The sequence below is a fragment of the Carex rostrata genome, chromosome 10 (genome assembly GCF_964058835.1).
Source record: "Carex rostrata chromosome 10, lpCarRost1.2, whole genome shotgun sequence".
Taxonomy (NCBI): Eukaryota; Viridiplantae; Streptophyta; class Magnoliopsida; order Poales; family Cyperaceae; genus Carex; species Carex rostrata.
Window position 1 is genome coordinate 6823358 of NC_135927.1, and position 26393 is coordinate 6849750.

General features: G+C 36.5%; 2 long non-coding RNA genes and 3 pseudogenes across 3 annotated transcripts; 4 read left to right on the forward strand and 1 right to left on the reverse strand.

Moving 5' to 3' along the window:
- The first annotated feature begins 8548 nt into the window (after positions 1 to 8548).
- LOC144560320 (uncharacterized) lies at positions 8549 to 24818 on the forward strand. 2 transcript variants are annotated; one of them, XR_013513360.1, is made up of 5 exons: positions 8549 to 8651; positions 8749 to 8898; positions 9057 to 9495; positions 19294 to 22696; positions 24605 to 24818. It is a non-coding gene; the product is annotated as an uncharacterized LOC144560320 (long non-coding RNA). The 2 variants fall into 2 exon arrangements; XR_013513359.1 differs by lacking the exons at positions 19294 to 22696; positions 24605 to 24818 and having other exon boundaries at positions 9057 to 9744.
- On the reverse strand, positions 10813 to 19986 carry LOC144560321 (uncharacterized). Its single transcript, XR_013513361.1, has 3 exons — positions 19972 to 19986; positions 17792 to 18359; positions 10813 to 10939 (listed from the first exon to the last, which is right to left on the reverse strand). It is a non-coding gene; the product is annotated as an uncharacterized LOC144560321 (long non-coding RNA).
- LOC144561146 (small nucleolar RNA R44/J54/Z268 family) lies at positions 14523 to 14627 on the forward strand (annotated as a pseudogene).
- Positions 20633 to 20737, forward strand: LOC144561145 (small nucleolar RNA R44/J54/Z268 family; annotated as a pseudogene).
- On the forward strand, positions 22696 to 22794 carry LOC144561147 (small nucleolar RNA R44/J54/Z268 family; annotated as a pseudogene).
- Positions 24819 to 26393: the final 1575 nt, after the last annotated feature.

Here is a 26393-nt window from a genome sequence, read left to right on the forward strand (position 1 = left end):
TGTAAGTAATCAAATAAATATTGTAATTAATTTTTTTCTTATTGTAGAGTACAGAAATTTTATCCGTGAGACATTATCGGCACAAATGCGAGTATAATGAGAGGTACGCACCGTTTTTAATTCGAATGGGCTTATATCAGCTCGCGACATTGCCCGATATCGCCCTCGATGCGGCCCTCATTCATGGACTTGTCGAGCGGTGGCGTCCAGAGACACACACTTTTCATCTTCCATTCGGAGAGATGACATGTATTAACTAATTTAAATAATTTTTTTTTATTCGTTACTGACAAGTCAAATATATTACAGTTTCTCTAGAGGATGTGAGTTGTCTCTGGGGTTTGCCTATTACGGGGGAGCCGATAACGGGATTTACAGACTCGGCGAGTTTTCAAGGCCGACTGTATGAGTTGCTGGGGGTGAAAGATGATGAAGTGAAGGGGTTCATGAAGAAGAGGGGAACTAATACGTACGACATGCTTATCGCCAAAAAAGCTGTCCGTGAGCGCTTCAAAACATTACCAACAGATGCGAACGACAAACAATTGAAATGGTTAGTATTTTTTTATTTACAACCTTATTCGTATTTGATATTTTTAATAATGTACTCACATTTTAAAATTGACGGTTAGGTATGTCCGTGGATTTCTCCTCGACATGCTAGGGAATACCATGTTTGCTGACAGTAGCGGGGACGGAATACCGCTGTGGTATCTCGGCATGATTGAAAACTTGGACGAGTCGAGAAAGTACAACTGGGGCGGAGCTGTTCTCGCTTATTTATATAGAAATCTATGCCTCGCATCCAGTCCTTCATGCAAAAGCATGCATGGTCCCACCATGCTTCTGCAACACTGGTCGTGGACCCGATTTCAAATTCACCGGCCGTTACCGGGATCTCAACCGAATTGGGGCGCAGAAACAGAAGATACATATCCATCATTTGCTGACATGTGGAGAGGCCCACACAATTGGGAAAACTCGTCCCATGGTGCAGCCTCCGGTCCAGGTATCCCTCGCGACCAGATTCAGAAACTGACGGATAACATGGTCAATTGGCAGCCATATGCATCTGTTTACCACAACCTTTCGAGAACAACCCGGGCGGACCAGGTACATTGTAATAAAGTCATATTCTTTCTTTCATTTATGTCATCACATTTATAACTTGTACCTAACATTGCAACTCTAAATTTGTCAGCCGTTCTACTTGTACCGCGGTCCTCTTATTTTTTATTGGATTGTTGAGCATCACAATCCTGATCGCTGCATGCGACAGTTCGGAAGATGGCAACAGATAGAGCCACCGCTTCCCCAGGATCCAGTCGAGCACCAAGAGCTGCACAAGTAATATTCGCAAATCATATGTGGTTTACTTATTTTAAAGTACTTATTTACTTATTTACTTATTTATTCTACTAACCTTGTAAACAGGTTGAAATCGGGCTCAAAGAAAAATGCCAACTGGGCGCAAGTGCACCGTCGGCATGTAAACGATGCAACACATTATGCAGATCATGTGTACGAAGTAGGTCGTCCGTGGGATATAAATGACCTCCTAAGATATCGTAAATGGTACCAGGAGACCTGCATGGCATCCGTCTACCTGTTTGGCCAGCACGTGGTGGGGATGGATCGTAATGTTCCAGTTCCAAGAGACGAGCACTCCAAGTCTGGATACATTCCCAGCGGATCGACATTTGTTCAAAATGTAAACATTTCTAACTCTGAATTTTATGATTGATTTATTATATATGATCTATTATACTCTGAATATACGTGCAGGCTTTGCGTGGGATAGGAGAGTTAGCACATGGCACACGGGCATTTTTCACGAAGGGTCTCCGTGCAATTGGCAAGGGCAAAATGAGACTAGGTTGGTGCCTCTGCAGAGATAATGGTTATGGAGACCGTGCTATTGCCATGCTGGAGGAGGCGGGGGTTCCACCCAATTGGGAGGAAATTCCATCTGACGATTCTTATCCTTTGGGGACGGAGCCGATGCCACCAGGCCCGATATTCGAAGGCCCAGATCCAGTGACGGGCTGGTTATATGATGGCTCACAATGGAGGGATTACATCCGTCCGGGAGAGTTCGCAGGGCATACTCTATCATCACGTGGCAATGCGCGCCAGGTATGAATTCAACTTACAAGCTGATTTAAAATTTAGTTTATAGCTCAGAAAAACTGTGTATGAATTGCAGGAGCAGGCGCATGAGCAGAGTCAGGAGCAGACTCATGAGCAGGCATGTGAGCAGACGCATGAGCAGATGCATGAGCAGAGGCAGGATATGAGTGCCACTGAATGGATGAATGTACTATTCGGCGATGAATTCGGCCCGGTATGTAATACTTTAATTGAGGTAATTTTGTTAGGAAATTTACAATCAACAAGTAATAAAAATTTTCTTATGAAATGCAGATGTCTCAGGATCAAGCGGATTATCATTACTATCAAGGACTGTCTCAGGAGCAGGCGAACGAGATGGAGCAAATACAATTTGACCAGGCAAGGCATGAATCAATGATGGCTCATATGGAGGCGCCTCCGACTCCATTCTCCGGCCACGCATTCGGTGATCCTGGGGCGTCGTCTTCTTATGATGCAGGTGATCCTGGGGCGTCGTCTTCTTATCCACCTCCGGCAGAGGATCCGTCTCAGACACCACATGCAGTGGATCCCACTGACGAGCCGCGACGTTCACAGCGTGCTAGGGTTGACACTTCTCGCTTCTCACATTCGCAGTATCCGGACCACCATGTACATGCACAGCGTCGCCAGTAGGATTTATGGATTTTATCTTGTTATTTGCGTTATATCTTGTTATTTTTTATTATCTTGTAGGACTTTATTATTATCTTGTAGGACTCGTCGTATATTTTTCATTTATAGATTTGTGTTATATTTTGTTATTTTTGATTTATCTTGTCCTGTGTGTTGCATCGAAACCATATCCTATAACTTAACAAAATAAAATAGTTCTCAACACATACAAATAAAATAAGTCTCAACACGTACAACACATACAAATAAAATAAGTCTCAACACGTACAACACATACAAATAAAATAAGTCTCAACACGTACAACACATACAAATAAAATAAGTCTCAACACATACAAATGCTTCACAAAATAACGTACTTAACAATGCTAGCCAGACTTTTTTATCTCCCCCAGACGACGTGCTAGCCAGGCTTTTTTATCTACAAAATCATCATCAGATAGTTCAACTCGTAAATATTTCTTTATCTGCACACATCTCGGACAGTCATTTTCATCTCGTCCACAGAATTGACAAATTTTTTTCTTTTCCTCGGTCTTTTCTCGATTGTTACTGTCCATCTTGGTGGTCTACAATTTCATAATCAGCAACATTAAAAAAACATTACATAATAAAATAGTTCTCACCACATACAAATAAAAAACACACATGTTAATTTCTACGACGCATAGTGAAATGTTGTCCGATGGTGCGCCAAACGTTTGTACTTGTTCTTGCTGGTTGCTCTGCCGCTGCTTGCGCCTGTCTTGCTGCCTCCTCTACATGTAACAATAAACACGCATTAGATTGTGAAATTAGTTAAAAAATTTAACAACAGTTGGTTGATCAGTTATACCTGCAGCATTTCGATCAATTGTCTCACGATGCCCCTGGTGTCCGAGTCTCCGACCTCGCATTCTGTCCATTTCCATCGGTATGCGGTCGTGCCGTCTCCTTCCTTTTTTTATCAGTCTTGACTCAGGTTTAATTTTCGGACCCTCATACACAGGCCATTCACATTGGTTGCCTTTCGGTTCCCAATGTCCACTTCATGTCTGTGCCACTATTGACATACGGTACAAGGGGTTGACGTATAAATTTTCATTATATCTCATTTCACGGACAACGGCCATGAAATGAGAACAAGGTATGCCGGTCAATTGAGGCTTCTGACATTCACATTCAACCTTGTTGTTGTCCTTAACAACAACCCTATACCCGAAATTCCTACGAGTATACTCAAGTCTCGGCTGATTACGCCTTGCTGGAATTTTTTCACCCTTAACTAGGACCTCAAAAAGCCCATGACTTCCACGATAAGGAATCACAGTCATGTCCCTTCCTTTTCCGATACGCTTTTGCAATAACTTAGTTACCCTGTCGGACCACACCTGACCATGCTGACATGCCATTTGAGCTTTGTTCCATCGTTCAAAAAACCATTTATTTAATTTATAGAACGTATCCTCCACGACCGCTGCAACCGGTAATCGCCGACTAATTTTGAACACGGCGTTCAGTGACTCTGACTCATTTGTTGTCATTATCCCCCATCGGTGGCCTCCGTCCAAAACTTTATACAACTTCTCTGGACATGGAAGCTCGTCTTCATCGTTAGGGTCCCTCTTACCCACCTTGTTAAGGTAGTCGATAGCCTTCGGACAACCAATTTCAAAGTCTTGTAACATCTCCTGCAACCTCCTAGGTTTGCATTTGTTCACTCCAGCTATGAACCTGTCGCTGACCTCTCTCTTACGGCCCACGTGCTTGTAGAGATTTTCGGCAACATGTTGGGAGCAATACCGATGCACACATTGATCGGTAGACTCATCCCATCCGAGATTTGGATCCTGAAACACGGCTTTAATTCCCAAATGTCTATCCGATATGACACAAAAGAATCGATTATCTCCAATTACTTCCAACCTTAACCATCTCATAAAAAAACCCCAGTTGTCAGCGCTTTCTTTCTCCACAATTGCAAAAGCCACTGGAAGCAATTGGTTTTCAGCATCGTACATACATGCCATTAGCAGCCTACCTTGGTACCGTCCCGACATGAAACATGCATCGATACTAATCACTGGTCTGAGGAACGGTATCGCTGCAATACACGCTCCAAATGCCCATGCCGCTCTGTGGAAGTGCCTATCAGTTTCTTTCTCAATCGGTTTCGAGATCACACAATACTTAGTTCCTGGATTGTTTCTCTTGATGGCTTCCAATAGTGGAATAAGCAAGTTGTACGAGTTCTCCCAACTCCCAAATAGATTTGCAATAGCAAGCTCACGGCCTCTCCATAATTTGTTGTACTTGGGGGTTACCTTATCATATTTCATCATGACGATATCTCGAATATGATTTATAGAAGAGCACACATCCCTTCTAATGATCTTATCAATCGCAAGGGCAACCATCTCTGCTGTAAGCTGACAATGATCAGTACGTGTTGCCGATACTGTGCACGTATGGGGAAGTGCTTGTTTGGTAATAATCCAAGATTCTGAAAGACCGTTCTGCTTTGCGGACACCTTAAATTTACAAAAAGCATCTCTGCACCCCACCTCGTAACGTTTAGGTTCGCTCCTAATAACCCTGCACTCACAATTATTTTCAAGATGAAACTCATTGATTGCTATCTTTAGAGCCGTTTTCGACTCATAAAATACACCTTTAGCCAATGGATTATCTGTCATTTTTTTTGAGCTGCCGAAAAAATCGACATCCGCAGGCCGAAAACCGGATATGTCATTGAAACTGTCAACCGGATGTTTCATATTTTCCCGACCAGTAATCGGGTACTGTGATTGACGGGACTGTGGTTGTGACTGATTGGGCTGTCCGATATCATCATCGGAACCCGACGACTCACCGGAGAGCATCTCATCTCCAATCGCCAAACTATCAGAATCAATTGCATCCACAGGTACGTGCGAATAATCGCGTACATGTCTGCGGACCGCACTGGAACTGGGTCGGGATCTCATTGGTATATCCACAGAGTGCCGACCGGTACTAGGTCGGGATCTAACTGGTATTGGGTCTTGATCCACATGATTCTGACTGCTACTGGGTCGGGATATAACTGGTTGATCCACAGAGTTGCTACCGGTACTGGGTCCGGGTCTCATTCTTACATCCACAGAGTACCGACCGGTGCTAGGTCGGGATCTAACTGGTATTGGGTCGGGTTCCACAGGATTCTGACTGGTACTGGGTCGGGATCGAGGTTCAGGAATCTGACTAGTACAGTTCGGTTCCAATTCTACATATAACTCCATAATCTTGAACCTTTGTGAAAAAGACGACACAATTCCTAAAATCATTTCGAATGATTGTTGGTCCATTACCGGTACTAATTGATAGTCACGTTGTCCATCAGTGGACATATTAAACCTGGCTTGAATTTCCAGATTTGCTTGACTAGCATTGTACCCAACAAATTTATAAATCTCATTCTGAAGATAATCAAAATTGTGGTTCACGGTTAGCGGTAATGAGTATTTAGCTCGGGTACTGTAATAGACCCCGTCATCATTATATTGGATTTCCCCTCCAGTATAAATTTTCGCACAAATAGTTGTCATTTTTAAATTCGATTGGTCTGGCAATTTCAAAAATAACAACATATAATTAATTAAAAATTATGTTGCCATTAGTAAAAATATTCTAGACAATTTTCAATAATTATTCTACACTATTTTGGAATTTCATAAATTAATAGGGCAACATTCTAAACTATATTGGAATTTTTTAAATTATTATAAACCATTTTGGAAGGTTGTAAACAATTCTAAATTTTCTGGACAATATTATGAAAAATAAAAAAAAAATGGAATGAAGTAATTAATTATAAATTAAATTAAAAATAACATAAAGAAAATAAAATTACCTCAATCGAAAACTGTCGATCTGACTGTCAGAGCTCCGTAAGGAATCCGAAAAGCAAAAAGTTCCTAAAACAATTCTAAATCATTTCAGAATTAATCAAAATTATTTCAGAATTAATAAAATTATTTTAGAATTAAAAAAACTTTTAAATTTATTCAGCACCATTTTTTATTTTTTTCAATTAATATGACAATATTCAGAATTTAAATAATTTCAAATTAAATAGTTACATATTTAAATAATTACAAATTAAATACTTCTAAATTTAAATTACAAATAAATGAAATTTAAATTATAAATAAATGAAATTGAAATTATAAATTAATGAAATTAAAAATTAATGAAATTAAAATTATAAATTACTTAAATTTAAAATATAAATAAATTAAATTATAAATAATAAATTAATTAAATTTAAATTATAAATAATAAATTAATTAAATTTAAACTTACTGTGAGAGAGAGAGCGGATGATATGAAAGCGAACCGTAAACACACTGCGAATTTATAACGAAATTTAATGCATTTCCGGAAAAAAAAATTCCGGAAATTCGACCTGTTTCCGTAAAAATTTTTTCCGGAAACAAATCTTTTCCGAATAAAATATTTCCGGATTTCACCTGTTTCCGGAAAATTTTTTTCCGAAAATGGGGCCTGTTTCCGTTAAAATTTTTCCCGGAAAGGGTATTTTTCGAATTGCAATGCTAAGGCGGTTAGTTTTTGAAATTTAAAATTAAATTTGGATATTAATAAAAATTTCGGCTATTTATGTGTTATAACTATTTTTAGAAAATTTGATATGATATTACACGGTACGTAGTTGTGTAATTTGATATGGCCTTATCCAAATTGCGGAAATGTACATCTGTAAATAGTACTCTGACAAGACTAATAAAAAAATATAATAAAATTAACAAACAAAACAAATACGACATCTCTTTAATGTCAGGTTGGGGAACGGCCACGTATCACTATTTGAAGCCACAAAAATGGTGGGTTAAGGTTGTCTGTGGTTGTATCTGTGTAAATGTAAAATGTATACCTCACTTTAATTGTTTTTATCAAAATACATTTCTTACAAAAAATTATAAAAAATATTTTGTCACATTATTCTAAATTTTTTGACTCCGGGATGCATAAACGTAACTTTCGTTAGCTAGGAAATATGTAAGCATTTTCTCAAAGCAGTGCCTTTTGTTCTTTATTTTTCTAGAAAAATTTCCTTGACCGGTCCCAAATAAATTTAATGAGGATGTACATTTCATTTTTTCTAGGTCGCTTTGGAACTTGGCTCCTTGTAAACATGAAAAAAAAAAAAATTCCTTAATTGGCATGTTTTCCAATAAACTAAGCAGAAAAGCAAAAATGGTTCCTTCTAGAAGTAAATAATTTTTTTCTCTGCAATTTCATAATCTCTCGTAGTATTAATTCATTACGAGAAGATAAAATTATTGTCAGAATTATAGTAACAAGATTCGCAAATTATTTACGAATAATTCAGATTTGAACTATTGTAGAAGCAATTCACGTATTATTCAGTTTTTTGCACTTTTTCTGAATTATTTTCTAACTCGTAATTTATGCACAATTCACAGTACTAAATTGACAAAATATTTTGATCTATTCGTAATTCATTGCACAAACGAACTGACTCGACTCGACTCGATTTAGCTCATTCTGACCTGATTTGAGTTCAAACTTGATCCAACTCAATTCGACTCAACGGCTCTATTCCCACCACCGTATTGTAAAATCAGAGTCGAGTTGAGAAGGTTCACAGGCCCACAGGCCCAAAAATCAGAGAAGATCCATTATTTTTAGAGCTTGTTACGAATTGGGCTTTAGTTGTAAACAGGGCTCAAGGCCCAAAATACTTGGATAAATAAATTTTCGTATCTCCCCTTCTCTTTATCTGGAGCCTGGGGGTTTTGTGATTGGATTGCGATCAAGCACTTGAGCACAGAAACCCTCGATCAAGCGCCTCTGAATGCCAGGTATCAAATCCCTCTTTTCTGTTCGATTGATCAATACCCAATATCCTAATGGTGGAGCTCTGTTTATTGATCTGTTGATTCTTCCTTCTGTTCAAAGATTACAGCTTTGTGGTGAGTGAAAACCCTTGAGATTTTTGTTTTTTGAGGTGCAAATGAAGAGTAACCCTAGATCTGTTGATCATACCCATCTCTTTGCGATCAAGTACTTACGCACAGAAACCCTAGATCAAGCGCCACTCAATCGCAGGTATTAAACCCAATCTCCTAGTGGCTAATGGTGTTCTGTTTATTGATCTGTTGATTATTTCTCCTGTTCAAAGATTTTAGCTTTGTGGTTAAGAGTAATACTTTATTTTTCTACTTTGCTAAGTTTTAGTGAAAACACTTGAGTTTGTGTTTTTTTAGGTGCAAATGAAGGGACGGTGACTGGCTATAGTTGGAAATCTCTCTGATGCCTTGTTCATTTTGTTCAATTAATTTCAATAGGATGCTTCTGATGTTGGTCCCAAATCATTCTTTGGTAAAATGAAAGAATCTTTATTTTATAGTGGTAGTGCTTCAATTGAAACTCTTTTGACTCTTTGAGAAATAATAAAATAGCATTTTAAAAATATTTATTGATTTTGTTTGGCTGTTTTTGTATCCAATTATTTTCATTATGTGTTGTATTTGTATTGTTGTGATGACCCGATGATGTAATGGCATAAAAATGAAAATCCGAGAAATATATGTTCTCTGTTGAAGCTCGATAAAAATGTTCAATGATTTTGACTTTAGGCCTTGTTTGGTTACTACTGCAAATTAAGAAGGATTAAATTCCTTGCTCTAAGCTAGGGTGGCTTAAGTTGCCCTGCGGTCATTTTTATTAATACCCAACAAAAAAAAAAATTTCCTAATATGACCTCCGATTAAATTTTTTTATTACGATACGGGTCAGGTAAACGGTTAAAAGGGTTATATTGACACCCCCAAACATGACCTTAAGGTTTATGGTATATTTTGAGAATTCAGATCCAGTGCAGTACCTGATCATGTAGAAGAATTGTGATCTGAGTCATTTGTAGGGGTGCAAACGGATCGGATAGTGGTAAAACCATATTTGAAAACAGATTGGATACGTTTCAATTTGGCACAAATCTCAAAGCAAGAATTAATACAGCCCCGTGTATTCCGAATAGGCACCCAATTGGATATGAATTCACATCCTCCCCGGTACCGTAAAAGAGAATCTTTTAGAATTACTGGGTCCGGACCGTTCTTTTAACTTTGCACGAATCTCAAAGCCCAAATAATACTGCCCCCTGTGCTAGTCTGAATCTCAAAGCGGGTGAGAGTAAATCTCAAACCGTGAAGTGAAGGGAATCTTTTACACAGTGGAGAGGATACTTTTCCATTGGATATGACCTGGTTTTAGATAAACTGAAATTTTCAGTTACCTCAGAGGATACGGACTCACACATGATCTCTCTCTCTCTCTCTCTCCATCTCTTTCCCCCAGTGTTCAGTCAAAGAATACACAGCATCACATCCCCTGAGAAATCAATGTACATTTTCATATGGGCCTCAGAGAACAGTGTGTTGAAATAAAATATGAGATCTACTGAGGGTCTTCACATGCATTGTTCATGTTTCTAATTTTATATGCTGCTGGTTTCTATTGCTGCTCTTTTTATTGATCTGTTGACTATCTACTCTTTTCTTTGTTATATTTTTTATGAAGATTACAGCTCTGTGGGGAAGCAGAGTAATATTTTTTTTTATACTTTGCTAAGTTTTAGTGAAAATCCTGGATTTATACTTTTGCTATTTGGGAATCTCTCTCATGCCTTGACCAATTTGTTCAATTAATTTCCATAGGATGCTTCTGATTTTGTTCCCAATAATTTTTTGGTAAAATGAAAGAATTTTTTTATTTTTATATAGCAATAGTGCTTCAATTAAAACTGTTTAGAATATTTAAATTTTTTGTTTTCTTGTTTTTGTATCTAATTTTCTTTTCATCATGTGTTGTATTTATATTGTTGTGATGACCCGATGATTTAATGGCATAAGAACAGAAATCCGAGAAATATATGTTCTTTGTTGATGCCCGATAAGAATGTTCAATGATTTGGACTTTAGGCATTGCTTGGTTGCTACTTAAAATTAAGAAGGTCTAAGCTAACTAGGGGTGTTAATGGGTATGAATATGATACAGGTCGGGTAAACAGTTAAAGGGGGTTTCATCACCTCCAAACATGACCTTAAGGTTTATGGTATATTGTGAGAATTCAGATCCAGTGCAATACCTGACCATGTAGAATGAGATCTGAGTTGTCCGTTTCAATCTGGCACGAATCTCAAATCAACAATTAATAATGCCTGTGAATTCCAAATAGTCACATATACCAATTGTTCTATTCTTGCACTAATCCTTGCACTATCCAAACATACAATAAAATCCATACAATTCAAAAGGAGCTAGGGGTAAAGATTTTAACAGAGCAGTTTTGGCTTCATGCAGCAAACCACTGGCATTCTTATTGGTTTCCGAAAGAAAACTATTTTTTCTGGCAAGTGCTATTCTCATTCATCCAAACATACCCTAAGTACAGACTCACACATGAGCTCCCTCTGTCTCTTCCTTTCTCTGCCTCTCCATTGCTCTTGGAGTATTCAGTTAAAGAATACACAGCAGCACATCGCTTGAGACATCTATGTACATTTTTATATGGGCCTCAGAGAACAGTGTGTTGAAATAAAAATATGAGATTTACTGAGGGCCTCAGAGAACAGTGTGTTCATGCTTCTGGTTTTATTTGCTTTAGAATTTCCTTATCTGTTGAATGCCTCTCTTTTTGCTTGATAATTTTCATTTTTATTTCTTTGTGAGGGTAATGTTATATCCCATTTGAGCTCAGTTTTGTGTTTGCGTATGTTATTGATATATGATATCTTGAATTGCTTTTTGCAAAATTGACCCTTGGGTTGGAAATGATGCATTAAAATGCATGAGACATAAATAATCCTTTTTAATTTTCTATATTGCTGCAATTGGCTTAATCCCCTCGGGATTGGTACCTGTTCACCTTCAATTTCTTACATTACCTTGTGAAGGTCTCTTTTCGCCTCTTGGATCAATCCTGAGGGGATTGGTATCTATCCAAACGAGGTGTTAGAATACATATTTATATATTTGGGCTCTGGAAACTTGGCATGTTGAAATAATGATAATAATATCTATAAACAATCTGAATGCCCAACCATTTTTTGGATTCTTTCCTTTTCTCATTTGACATTTATGCACTTAGGTTTTTTAAAGTTCATGTTTCTGTGCTTATAGAAGGGTGTTTAATCTGATATCTCTCAGATCTGTTTGCTTGTTACTAGAATTTATGCTGTTCTGATATTTGTTATTGTAAATGTTTAACCAAGTCCTCTGCTCTGAAACGTATTTTTATTTGTGAGCTACTACAACAAATAGTTGGATTTGCTGGTAAATTTGTTGATACCCAATTTTTTCTCTGTTAAAATTTACCTAATTACCCATTTAAACCAAAGTAAATCTGTTTTGTAGTCATATGCAAATTCAAGGAAGTATGAATAGGAAAATCTGCATTCCTCTCTGAATTTCCAGAGATGATGACGACTTGCTCTAAAACTGGGAATCTCTCGGATGCCTGGTATGAGGTTAGCGTTTGGATTGCGATGAAGCGTTAACGCACATAAACTCTAGAACAAGCGCCTCTCAGTCAAGGTATCAATCAAACCCCTCTTTTCTGTTCAATTGATCTATACAATTATCTCCTAATGGTGCTCTGTTTATTGATCTGTTGATTGTTCCTTCTGTTCAAAGATTACAACTTTCTGGTGACTCAGAGTAATATGTTATTTCTATTTTTACCAAGTTTTTGTGAACAACCCTGGAGGTTTTTGTATTTTGAGGTGCAAACCCCTTTTAAATTTTCAAAAAAAGGATGATGACTGGGTCTAGTTGGTACTCTCTCTGATGCCTTGACCAATTTGTTCAATTAATTTCCATAGGATGCTTCTGATTTTGTTCCCAAGAATTCTTTGGTAAAATGGAAGATTTTTTTTATGTTTTTATTTTTTTTGGTGGTAGTGTGTCAATTGAAACTTTATGACTCTTTTATGGTGGTAGTGTTTCGTTGTTTTTGTATGTAATTTTCTTTTCATCATGTGTTGTTTATATATTGTTGTGATGACCTGATGATGTAATGGCACAAGAATGGAAATCCAAGAAATATATGTTCTCTGTTGAAGCCCGATTAAAATGTTCAATGATTTTGACTTTAGGCCCTGTTTGGTGAATTCACATCCAGTGCAATATATTCCTGAGGTGCAATAAATAGATCCGGACCTTGTTGGATTATAGTATCCAACGTTGAGCATATATGTGATATAATTATGAATTGTTTACTATCATGTATAATTGTCCTACTAAAGTGATTTATATGGATTAAGGATATTTAACAATCTATGTATTCAATTTAGGACTGATTGTGAGATTCACACATGAAAACTTACTTCACGGAGATTCACTCATGTAAAAGTTTGAACGGTTGGATCGGAGTAACAGTTCCTGTTATTCCTTGGAATTACAGCAGCAGATTTATTTCCCTAGCGGAGGTGTAATTGTTTGACCTCCCCAACAGACCGTTTTTATAACCTGGCACAAATCTCAAAACGGACCCCCTATATTTTCTATAGGCACCGGCTTGAGTTTGGTCTGGCTAGGATTAATCTGGGCCGTCTGTTTTTCATTGTTCTTTTGAAGGAATCTGTATCCTCCCAGGTACCTGATTCGAGCAAATTACAAATGGATGGCCCAGATCAATAAGGCCCTGTGAATTCCGAATAGGCACTCAATTGGATGTGGAATTCAGATCCCCTAAAGTAACCCAAATTTTGAGTTTGGATCCGGACCATCAGAACTGCTTTGGCACGAATATTAATAATGCTGTGTGAATTTTAAATAGGAACGCATCGAATTTTTGAAAAAATGAGGGCATAGTTGGATTTTTTTTGTGAGGATATTAATAAAAATGTCGGTTCTCCATCTCTCTCCTGATTATTCAGTCAAATAATACACGGCATCACATCCCCTGAGAAATCTATGTACATTTTTATATGGGCTTCAGAGAACAGTGTGTTGAAATAAAAATATGAGATTTACTGAGGGTCTTCACAACACATTGTCCAAACTTCTGGGTTTATCTGTTTCTGGTTTTTATTGCTTCAGAATTTCCTTCTTATTTATTGAAACCTCTCTTTTTCTGCTCAATAATGTTTCAGTTTTTTTAAATTTTAATTTCATTTTTATTTCTTTATGACAGTCTGTGTAGTCCCATTTGTGCTCGGTTTTGTGTTTGCGTATATTATCAATATATGATCTGGCCCTTCTCTTCATCTGGGGTCCGGGGGCAGTGATTGGATTGCAATCAAGGCATCAAGCGGCTCTCAGTCCCAGGTATTAAATCCCTCATTTCTGTTCAACTGACCGATACACTATCTAAATAGTTTGGTGGATACCAGTTCTTTGCAAAAAGGGTAGTTTTCACTTTTTGAACCTCAATGTTGCCTTTTTTGACTTCTTGTGATGTTGCTGTGTCAGCAAAATTTTAGTTTTTACTTATCTAATATAATTGTTTTTAAATCTTTTCAGTAATAAAATGGGTTTTATGCCTTTTTTTTTTCAGAAAAAAAACCTATACACTGTGTCCTAATGGTGCTCTTTGTTGATCTGTTGATTATTCCCTCTTTTCTTTGTTATATTTTTTTATGAAGATTAGAGCTGTGTGAGGAAGTATACTAATATTTTATTTTTATTTTTGCCAAGCTTTAGTGAAAACCCTGGAGATTTTTTTTTTAGGTGCAAATGAAGAGGGAAATGTAGACACGGATATCTGTTACCTTCTTTTGAATTTATAAAAAGGGATGATGACTGGGTCTAGTTGGGTATCTCTCTGATGCCTTGTCCATTTTGTTCAATTAATTTCCATATGATGCTTCTGATTTTGTTCCCAGTAATTCTTTGCTTCTGATTTTTAATTGAAACTTTTTAACTCTTTGAGAAAGAAGAAAGAGACCATTTTTAAAATATTTAAAATTTTTGTTTCATTGTTTTTGTATGTAGTTTTCTTTTCATCATGTGTTGTTTTTGTATTGTTGTGACAATCCGATGATGTAATGGCATAAGAATGGAAATCCGAGAAATACATGTTCTCTGTTGAAGCCCGATAAGAATGTTCAATGATTTTGACTTTAGGCCTTAGTTTGGTTGCTGCTTAAAATTAAGGAGAGAAATTGCGAAATGAACGTCTGTCTGTCTCTGACAGTAGACCCTACAGATGGAGTAAGTGTGTACGAAATTAATCCATCGTATCTCCATCCTACTCTTCTTGTTTTATTTCTTGGTTGGCACCTTAAGCTCCTTACCACCTCTTACTCCACAGCCAAACATGACCTTTAAGGCTTATGGTATATTTTCAGAATTCATATTCAGTGCAATACCTGACTGTGTAGAATGTGATATGAGTCGCTCATAGGGGTGAAAACGGACCAGATATGGATCGGATAGTGGTAAAACATATTTGAAAACGGATCGAATACGATTCAATTTGGCACGAATCTCAAAATGGACACCCTATATTCTGAATTCACATCCTCTGAGATATCTCAAATTTTAGATAAACTGAAATTTTCAGTTACCTCAGAGGATACAGATATACACATGATCTCTCTCACTCCATCTCTCCCTGAGTGTTCAGTAAAATAATACATGGCATCACATCCCTTGAGAAATCTATGTACATTTTTATATGGGCCTCCGAGAAAAGTGTGTCGAATTTTTTATTAATATCCAACATTAAATAAAACCAAGTGAGGTACTGAGGTGTGATGTGATGGTTTAGTGTTGAATCTTGTTAGCAAGAATAAAAGGGAGTAGAAATCAGAGATTCTCACTCTATATACAAGGAGGCATTTCTTCAAACATGTTCTGTGCTGTAACAACATCTTCATTTTTTCACGGGCCATCAATTAGAATGTTACTAGTAGGGCTGCACAAAAAGTTCGTAGTTTGGGATTCGATTTGAGTTTGATTTGAAAAAAGTTAGTAATTAATTTTGATTCGAAATTAGTTTGTTCTAAAACAAATCAAATCAGTTCGGCTCGAATCTTGTTCAAACTCAAAACTGGGTATAGTTCGTTCAAAATTGGTTTGTGAACTATTTAGATTCGAATCTCAAATAATGCAACTAATGGTTTCAACCATCAATCTTTAATATTGCAGGAACCAAACTTTTATGAGAGCTCAAAATTGTTAATATAATGGTAACTTATAATAGGAAAATGCTTCAGCAGTGTAACAAATTAACAATGGAAATAAGTTTCATTTGACTAGGTCCATGCTGTGATTCTAATCAATCCAACAGCGTAAAAGGTAAGGGAATTTTAGGCTGGTCCATAATTCAACAGTGTGAATTCATGAAAGGTAAAAGGAAGCCGTGTGAATTTTGTTCCGCGTGAAGAAATTTATTGCATAAACTATTGGTGGTGCCAAAAAAATCCGTAGTTCTTGATTTGATTGACTTCAATTCGATTCGAAAAAAATTCGCAATTAATTCGTTTTTCGCAATTAATTTGTTTGATTGAAGTTCGTTCTGAAACCAATAAAACCAATTCGGTTCGAATCTTATTCAAACTCAAACTCAAACTGGGATAAGTTTGATTTGGTTCGATTTGTTTGCAGCCCTAGTTACTAGTGATCACATCGGGCCTCATTTTTTGAGCTTCCATTTCTGGTGTCACCAGTGCTGGAATGCCCTTCAATAAGGGTGTTGTAAACAATCAAATTTGGAGTGCATCCCATAGAGGCATTTTAACAAATACCTTAATAGGGATTTCAATGTGATATTTTGTATTTTTGAAGGATACAAATGATCTCTCTCTCTCTCTCCTTCTCTTTCCCTGAGTATTCTGCCAAGGAATAGACGGCATCACATCCCATCACATCCCTTGAGAAATCTATGTACATTTTTATATGGGCCATGGAGAACATTGTGTTGAAATAAATATGAGATTTACTGAGGGTCTTCACAACGCATTGTCCATATTTTTGATTTTATTTGCTGCTGCTTGTTATTGCTGCAGAATGTCCTTATTCATTGAATAACTTTCTTTTTCTGCTCAATAATGTTCCAGTTTTTTTTTTATTATATTTTTATTTTTATTTCTTTATGAGGGTCTGTGTTTATCCCATTTGAGCTCGGTTTTTGTTTGTGTATATTATCAATATATGATCTCTCCCTTCTCTTCATCTGGGGCCTGGTGGCAATGATTGAATTGCAATCAAGCATTGGTGCTGGTGCACATAAACGCAGGTATTAATTTCCTCTTTTCTGTTCAATTGACCAATACACTATCTAAATAGTTTGGTGGGTACAGTACTTAGTACCAGTTCTTTGCAAAAAGGGTAGTTTTCATTTTTTGAGCTTCAATATTGCTTTTTTGGGTTCTAGGGATGCTGCTGCGTCAGCAAAATTTTTAGTTTTTACTTTATTATCTAGTTTAAATGTATTGTTATTTTTTTCAGAGAAAAAAACCTGTACACTATCTCCTAATGGTTCTCTTTTTGTTGATCTGTTGATCCCTCTTTTCTTTGTTATATTTTTAATGAAGATTTCAGCTTTGTGGTTAAGTAGAGTAATCATGTGAAACGCTTTTCTTGTTATATTTCTTTGTTTATTTTTTATAGTGGTAATGTCTCAATTGAAACTCTTTTGACTGTGTGATAAAGAGTAAAGGGACCATTTTTAAATTTTTTAAAAACTTGTTTCTTTTTTCTTTTGTTTTTAATTTTAGTTTCATCACGTGTTGTTTATATATTGTTGTGGCGACTCGATGATGTAATGGCATAAGAACAGAAATCCAAGAAATATACGTTCTCAGTTGAAGCCCGATAAGAATGTCCAATGATTTTGACTTTAGCATTGTTTGGTTGCTACTTAAAATTAAGAAGAATTAAATTCCTTACTTTAGGCTAACTTGGCTTAAATTACCTCTTGCTCCACAGTCACACATGACCTTAAGGTTTGATGTTTATGGTATATTTTGAGAACTCTGATCCAGCACAATACCTGACTGTGTAGAATGTGATCTGAGTTGTTTGTAGGGGTGAAAATGGATCGGATACGGATCGGATACTGGTAAAACTATATATGAAAACGGATTGGATATGTTTCAGTTTGGCATGAATCTCAAAATAGACTCCCTATATTCTGAATTCACATCCTCTGTGATATATCTCAAATATTGAGTTGATATGTGGAAAATCTGAACCGTTCAAATCTTTACTACACGAATCTCAAAGCAACTACTAATACTGCCCCGGTTGTAATCAGAATAACAGGTTCCTGTTATTCCCAAGGAATACAGCAGGTTTATTTCCCCCAATTGGATATGGCCCGGACTCACACATGATCTCTCTCTCTCTCTCTCCATCTCTCGAAACGAGGGTGTTTTTTTTTTTATGGTATAAATACAAATTTCGGCTCCATCTCTTTTCCTGAGTATTAAGTAAAAGAATACATGGCATCACATCCCTTGAGAAATCTACATACATTTTTTTATGGGCCTCAGAGAACAGCGTGTTGAAATAAAAATATAAAATTTACTGAGAGTCTTCACAATGCATTGTCCCTACTTCTGGTTTTATTTGCTACTTGTTTTTATTGCTGCATAATTTGCTTCTTATTCATTGAATGCCCTTCTCTTTTTGCTTATTAATGTTTCAGTTTGTATAATTATATTTTAATTTCTATTTCTTTCTGAGGTCTGTGTTATATCTAGTTCTGATTAAACCGGGTTCACATGCCGAAAATACTTGGATAAATAAATTATCTCCCCCTTCTCTTCATGTTCTTCTGGGGCCTGGGGTTAGTGATTTGATTGCGATGAAGTGATAGCACACAAAAACCCTAGATCAAGCGCCTCTCAATCCAAGGTATCAAATCCCTCTTTATGTTATATTGATCTACACACCAGCTCCTAATGGTGCACAGTTTATTGATCTGTTGATTATTTGTTCTGTTTAAAGATTACAGCTTTGTGTTTATGAAGAGTAATATAATTTTTTTTTTCCTATTGTGCCAAGTTTTTGTCAAACCCCTCTGGAATTTTCAAAAAGGGATGTTGACTGGTCTAGTTGGGAATCTCTCTGATGCATTGTCCATTTTGTTCAATTAATTTCCCTAGGATGCTTCTTATCTTGTTCCCAATAATTCTTTGGTAAAATGGTAGAATCTTTATTTTTATAGTGGTAGTGCTTCGATTGAAACTCTTTTGACTGTTTGAGAAATAAGAAAAAGATCATTTTTAAAATATTGTTTTTGTATATAGTTTTCTTATCATAAAAATTTTGTTTCGTTGTTTTTGTATATAGTTTTCTTTTTAACATGTGTTGTTTTTGTATTGTTGTGATGACCCGATGATGTAATGGCATAAGAATGGAAATCTGAATAATATTTGTTCTCTGTTGAAGCCCGATAAAAATGTCCAACGTTTTTGACTTAGCCTTGTTTGGTTGCTACTAAAAATGAAGGAGGAATAAATTCCTTGCTCTAAGCTAACATGGCTTAAGTACCCTTTGTTCACAAAGGGGTTTGGTGAACTTAAGAACACCCTAGTTCTACTCATATATATATATATATATATATATATATATATATACACAGACACATATATTTGGTAAACTGCCCTTAGGCTTTTTAAAGGGATGCAACAGGGACTTTCGAGGAGGTCACCCATCCTAGTACTACTTTTGTTTAAACCATGCTTAATTGCAGAGTTCATATGGGATCCGGTTCTTTAGTGCTGCTATGATCGGAATTCATTGAAGTCCCCAATAAGGATTCATGTGATATATTTTCTTTTTGAAAGATACACATGATGAATTCACATCCCTTAAGATATCTCAAATTTTGAGTTCATCCGTGGAAAATCCAGACGGCACAAATATTATTTGTACGAATCTCAAAGCAAACAACTAATACTGCCCTGTGAATTCTGAATAGGCACCCACTTGGATATGGTCTGGTTCCGTGATGGAGCAGGCTCTGCCGTGCCATTTTTCCCACTCTAGCTACAAGTGGCACATGATCTCTCTCTCTCACTCTCTCCATCTCTTTCCCTGAGTATTCAGTCAAAGAATACATGGCATCACATCCCCTGAGAAATCTTTGTACATTTTTATATGGGCCTCAGAGAACAGTGTTGAAATAAAATATGAGATTTACTGAGGGTCATCACATGCATTGACCATGCTTCTGGTTTTTTTTGCTGCTGGTTTTTGTTGCTGCAGATTTTCCTTATTCAATGAATGCCTTTTTATCTTTTTGCTCCATAATATTTTAATTTTTTGTTTCTGTTTTCATTTTTTATTTCTTTATGAGGGTCTCTGTTATCCCATTTGAACTCAGGGGCTGTTATTGGATTACGAATCAAGTGTTGGCACTGGTGCACATAAACCCTAGATCAAGCATCAAGTGTCTCAGTCCCAGGTATTAAATTCCTCTTTTATGTTTGATTGACTGATACACTATCTAAATAGTTTGGTGGGTTCCAGTACTTAGTACCAGTTCTTTGCAAAAAGGGTAGTTTTTCATATTTTGAGACTCAATTTTGCTTTTTTGGCTTCTAGTGATGCTGCTGTGTCAGCAAAATTTTAGTTTTTACTTTCTTATCTAATATAATTGTATTTAAATCTTTTCATTAATAAAATGGACTTTATGACTCTTTTTTTCCAGAAAAAGTAACTATACACTATCTCCTAATGGTGCTGTTTTTGTTGATCTGTTGATTATTCCCTCTTTACTTTGTTATATTTTATGAAGATTACAGCTGTGTGGGGAAGTATAGTAATATTTTTTTTCTAATTTGCTAAGTTTTAGTGAAAACCCTTGAGATTTTTTGTTTTTTTAGGTGCAAATGAAGAGGGAAATGTAGACATGGATATCTGTTACCTTCTTTTGAATTTGTAAAAAGGGTTGATGACTGGGTCTAGTTGGGAATCTCTCTGATGCCTTGTCCATTTTGTATTTTTGAAGGATACAAATGATCTCTCTCTCTCTCTCTCTGAGTATTCTGTCAAAGAAATGTATGTACATTTTTTTATGGGCCTCAGAGAACAGTGTGTTGAAATAAAAATATGAGATTTACTGAGGGTCTTCACAACACATTGTCCACACTTCTGTTTTTATGTGTTGCTGGTTTTTATTGCTCCCGAATTTCCTTCTTATTTATTGAATACCTTTCTTTTTCTGCTCAATAATGTTTCACTTTTTTTTTTTAATTATATTTTCATTTTTATTTCTTTATGAGGGAGACATGTTATCCCATTTGAGCTTGGTTTTGTATGTGTATATTAAAATGAAAGAATCTTTATTTTTATAGTGGTAGTGCTTCAATTGAAACTCTTTTTGACTGTTTGAGAAATGATAAATTTTTTTTTTTAAATTATTTAAGATGTTTGGTTGTTTTTGTATCTAATTTTCTTTTCATCATGTGTTGTATTTGTATTGTTGTGACGACCCGATGATGTAATGGCATAAGAACAGAAATCCGAGAAATATATGTTCTCTGTTGAAGCCCGATAAGAATGTTCAATGATTTTGACTTTATGCCTTGTTTGGTTGCTACTTAAAATTAAGGAGGATTAAATTCCTTATTCTAAGCTAATGTGGCTCAAGTTACCCTTGTTTGGTGGCTTAAATCTTAGATTATCGACTAATGAGGAGAGAAAAATTGGGAAATTAATGTTTGTCTTTGAGAGAGGGCCCTATAGGCAAAGTAAGTGTAAGTTAATCTGCCGTAACTCAATCTTACTCTTCCTGTTTTTATTTTTATTTCTCCAGCTCTTACTCCACAACCAAACATGACCTCTTACTCCACAATCAACCGTTCAAACAATTCCATGCATCTTGTTGAAGTATTTTTTTCATGCACAAATCTCAACAAAGACCAACGGTTGGGATCGGAATAACAGCAGATTTAATTCCTAAGGTTTATGGTATACTTTGAGAATTCATATCCAACACAATACGTCAATACCTGACTGTGTAGAATGTGATCTGAGTCGTTCATAGGGGTGAAAACAGATCAGATATGGATCGGATACTGGTAAAACCATATATGAAAACGGATTGGATACGGTTTCAGTTTGGCATGAATCTCAAAATGGACCCCCTATATTCTGAATTCACATCCTCTGAGATATCTCAAATTTTGAGTTGATATGTTGAAAATCTGAACCGTTCGAATCTTTGCTGCATGAATCTCAAAGCAACTACTAATACTGCCCTGGTTGGAATCGGAATAACAGGTTCCTGTTATTCCTAAGGAATAACAGCAGATTTATTTCCCCCAATTGGATATGGCCCGGACTCACACATGATCTCTCTCTCTCTCCATCTCTTTCCCTGAGTATTCAGTAAAAGAATACATGGCATCACATCCCTTGAGAAAGCTATGTACATTTTTATATGGGCCTCAGAGAACAGTGTTGAAATAAAAATATGAAATTTACTTAGTCTTCACAACACATTGTACCTATTTCTGATTTTATTTCCTACTGGTTTTTATTGCTGCATAATTTGCTTCTTATTCATCGAATGCCCTTCTCTTTTTGCTCATTAATGTTTCATTTTTTATAATTATATTTTTGTTTTTATTTCTTTGTGAGATCTGTGTTATATCTAGTTGTGAGTTGAGCTTTAGTTGTGAACCGGGTTAGTGATTGGATTGGGATCAAGCACTGGCACACAGAAACCCTAGATCAAGCGCCTCAGTCCCATGTATTTTATCTCTCCTTTTTGTTCGATTGATCTATACACTATCTCCTAATGGTGGTTCTCTGTTTATTGATCTCATTACAGCTTTGTTGGGACACAGTAATTTCTTTTTAACCCTGGAGATTACACTATCTCCTACTGGTGCTCCTAATTTGGTAAGTTTTAGTGAAAACCCTGGAGAATTTTTGTTTTGAGGTGCAAATGAAGAGGGAAATGTAGACTCGGCAACCCTCTTTTGAAGTTTTAAAAAAGGGATGATGACTGGGTCTAGTTGGGAATCTCTCTGATGCATTGACCATTTTGTTCACAATCATTGTTTTTGGTAAAATGAAAGAATCTTTATTTTTATAGTGGTAGTGCTTCAATTGAAACTCTTTTTGACTGTTTGAGAAATAATAAAAAGACCATATTTAAAATATTTCAAAATTTTGTTTCGTTGTTTTTGTATATAGTTTTATTTTCATCATGTGTTGTATATATCTTGTTGTGATGACCCGATGATGTAATGACATGAGAATGGAAATCTGACAAATAGATGTCCTTTGTTGAAGCCCGATAAGAATGTTCAATGATTTGACAAACTATGAATGAGAATACTGTAGGTGATCACATTAGGAACAATGCCTTTAGCAACCAATTCATCAAATATACTCGGAGCACTATACTGTGTGTCACTTGGCTGCAGAGACCATGAATAAGACTGTTGTCCTACAAGGCGGCATTTCTTCAAGCACCATCTGTGCTGTAATAACATCTCCATTTTTGCACAGGCCATCAATGGGAATGTTACAAGTGATCACATTGGGTCTCATTTTTTCAGCATCCATTTCTTTAAGCACCTCTACAGCCATGGATGGATAAGGGTGATGTAAGTAATAATGTCAGGCTTGCAACTACTCTCTTCTATGGCCAACTCTCTTATGTCACCAGTGCTGGAAAGCCTTTCAATAAGGGTGTTGTAAACAATCAGATTTGGAGTGCATGTGCATATCATGAGAGACATTTTAACAAACACCTTAACTGCAAGCCCGATCTACCTCATTATGGTATTAAGACCACAACCTTCTCTCAAGAACATTATGGTATTAAAATCCTTTGGACAAATATCCCACCCATATTTTGAATAGGCACCGAATTGATTTTGGCTTGGTTTGGGAGTATTTTACTTCCTCAGGTACCTGAGAGGATATGGATTCATATTTTGATGCGTGAGAATAACACTAATCTGGAATAGTGCAGTTGGATCCTCTCCTGTTGCACGGAATATAGGGGTTTCATGTGATATTTTGTCCTTTGAAGGGTACACATGATCCTCCCTGTCCCTTTATCTCTCTCTCCATCTCTTTCCTTGATTATTCAGTCAAAGAATACACGGCATCATATCCCCTGAAATCTATGTACATTTTTATATGGGCCTCAGAGAACAGTGTGTTGAAATAAAAATATGAAATTTACTGAGAGTCTTCACAAGGGATTTTATATATTTCTTGTTTTATTTGCTGCTGGATTTTATTGCTGCAGATTCATTGAATACCTTTCTTTTTCTGCTCAATAATGTTTCATTTTTTTTAAATTATGTTTACTTTATGAGGGTCTGTGTTATCTCATTTGAGCTCGGTTTTGTGTTTGTGTATATTATCAATATATGATCTACCCCTTGTCTTCATTTGAGCCTGGGGGCAGTGATTGAAATTTGCGATCAAGCATTGGTGCTGGCACACACAAACCCTAGATCAAGGCATCAAGCGCCTCTCAGTCCCAGGTATTAAATCCCTCTTTTCTGTTTGATTGACCGATACACTATCTAAATAGTTTGGTGGGTACCAGTTCTTTGCAAAAAGGTTAGTTTTCATTTTTTGAGCCTCAATATTACTTTTTTTGGCTTCTAGGGATGCTGCTGTGTCAGCAAAATTTAGTTTTTACTTTTTATATTGTATTTAGATATTTTCAGTAATGAAATGGGCTTTATGCCTTCTTTTTTCAAAAAAAAAAAAACCTATACACTATCTCCTAATGGTGCTCTTTGTGGGGAAGTATAGTAATATTTTTTTCTTCTAATTTGATAAGTTTTTGTTAAAACCCTGGAGATTTTTTGTTTTTGAGGTGTAAATGAAGAGGGAAATGTAGACTGGGTCTAGTTGGGAATCTCGCTGATGCCTTGTCCATTTTCTTCAATTAATTTCCATATGATGCTTCTGATTTCGTTCCCAATAATTCTTTTGGTAAAATGAAATAATCTTTAGTTTTCATAGTGGTAGTGTTTTAATTGAAACCTTTCAGCTCTTTGCGAGAAGAAAGTGACCATTTTAAAATATTTGTTTGGTTGTTTTTGTATTTGATTTTCTTTTCATCATGTGTTGTTTTTATATTGTTGTAGTGACTCGATGATGTAATGGCATAAGAACAGAAATCCAAGAAATATATGTTCTCTGTTGAAGCCCGATAAAAATGTCCAATGATTTTGACTTTAGGCCTCAATCAGTTGCTACTTAAAATTAATAAGGATTAAATTCAGAGCAAGCTAACGTGGCTCAAGTACCTTGTTCACAAAGGGGTTTGGTGAACTTAAGAACACCCTAGTTCTACTAACATATATATATATATATATATAGAGGAGGGATCCACTTACACCCTTTTTTGGTGACACCGGATTACACTTTACATTTTTAGTTAGAGAAAATTGGTTATTTGCCACTCCAAAATCTTAAAATTTGAAAAATGCCACCCCGAAAAACAAAAGAGGATACGGACTCCCACATGATCTCTCTCCATCTCTTTCCCTAATATTCAGTCAAGAATACATGGGCATCATATCCCTCGAGAAATCTATGTACATTTTTATATGGGCCTCAGAGAACTGTTTTGAAATAAAATATTAGATTTACTGAGAGTCTTCACAATACATTCTCTACTTCTGGTTTTTAGTACTGCAGAGTTTTCTTATTCATTGAATACATTTCTCTTTTTGCTTGATAATGTTTCAATTTTTTAAAATATAATTTTCATTTTTATTTCTTTGTGAGGGTCTGTTTTAAAATAAGCTTGAGAGCAAGGTCACACTGCATTGTGTCAGAAGGAACAGCAACGGGCACTGAAGGTCGGAACGTCTGAGGTTGAGGAAGGCTGGGTTCAGTAGGTGCATGTGGCTGCGGTTTAGCAGGGCTGGATCGGTTATTTTGAGGTAATCGGTGATCGTATTGCACCACTTGGCTTTATGGCCCAAGTGATTGCACATGAAGCACAAGGTGGCGTTTCGGCAGATGCTGGCGAGATGCCCTTTATCGCTGCACTTAAAACACACCGGTCTCTTTGGAGAAGAAGCCTTAAGAGCATCCAGTTTTTGCTTTATTCTCTGCGCACGCATCATTCCGCTTTCAATTCTGCCTTTCACCCGCCAAAACCGAGGCACCTCTTTCGCGGAATCGCTGTTTTGAATCAGAACCGAAGAGTAGTCTTTTCAAATTCTTGTGATTGTGCGGATTGTCTCTGTTAAGAGATGAAGACGATTGCGTAGCATCGGGTGGATCAACGGGGGTAGAATGAGGCACCACATGAAGACAAGTAGCTGTAGATGGAGAAGATCCAAGGGGATAGCTGTTGCCATCTCTTCTTGGATCAACTGTAGCAAGATCAGACGTAGAAGGAATCTCCCCCACCCTAGATCGATCGAAGGACTGATTCAGATTCACAGAAGATCTCACTACCTCAATACAGTTTTTCAGAACTTTTTCGAGATCAGATGAGCAGAACGATTCAGTAAAACCCAATTTTACCTCTTTTATTTCAGTATCCGATGAGTTTGCACCCCTAGGTATAGGGAGAGATAGAGAGAGAGGATACCATATCATGGTTCCTGAGATGTCGGTACAAGAGGGGGGGGGGGGGGGGGGGG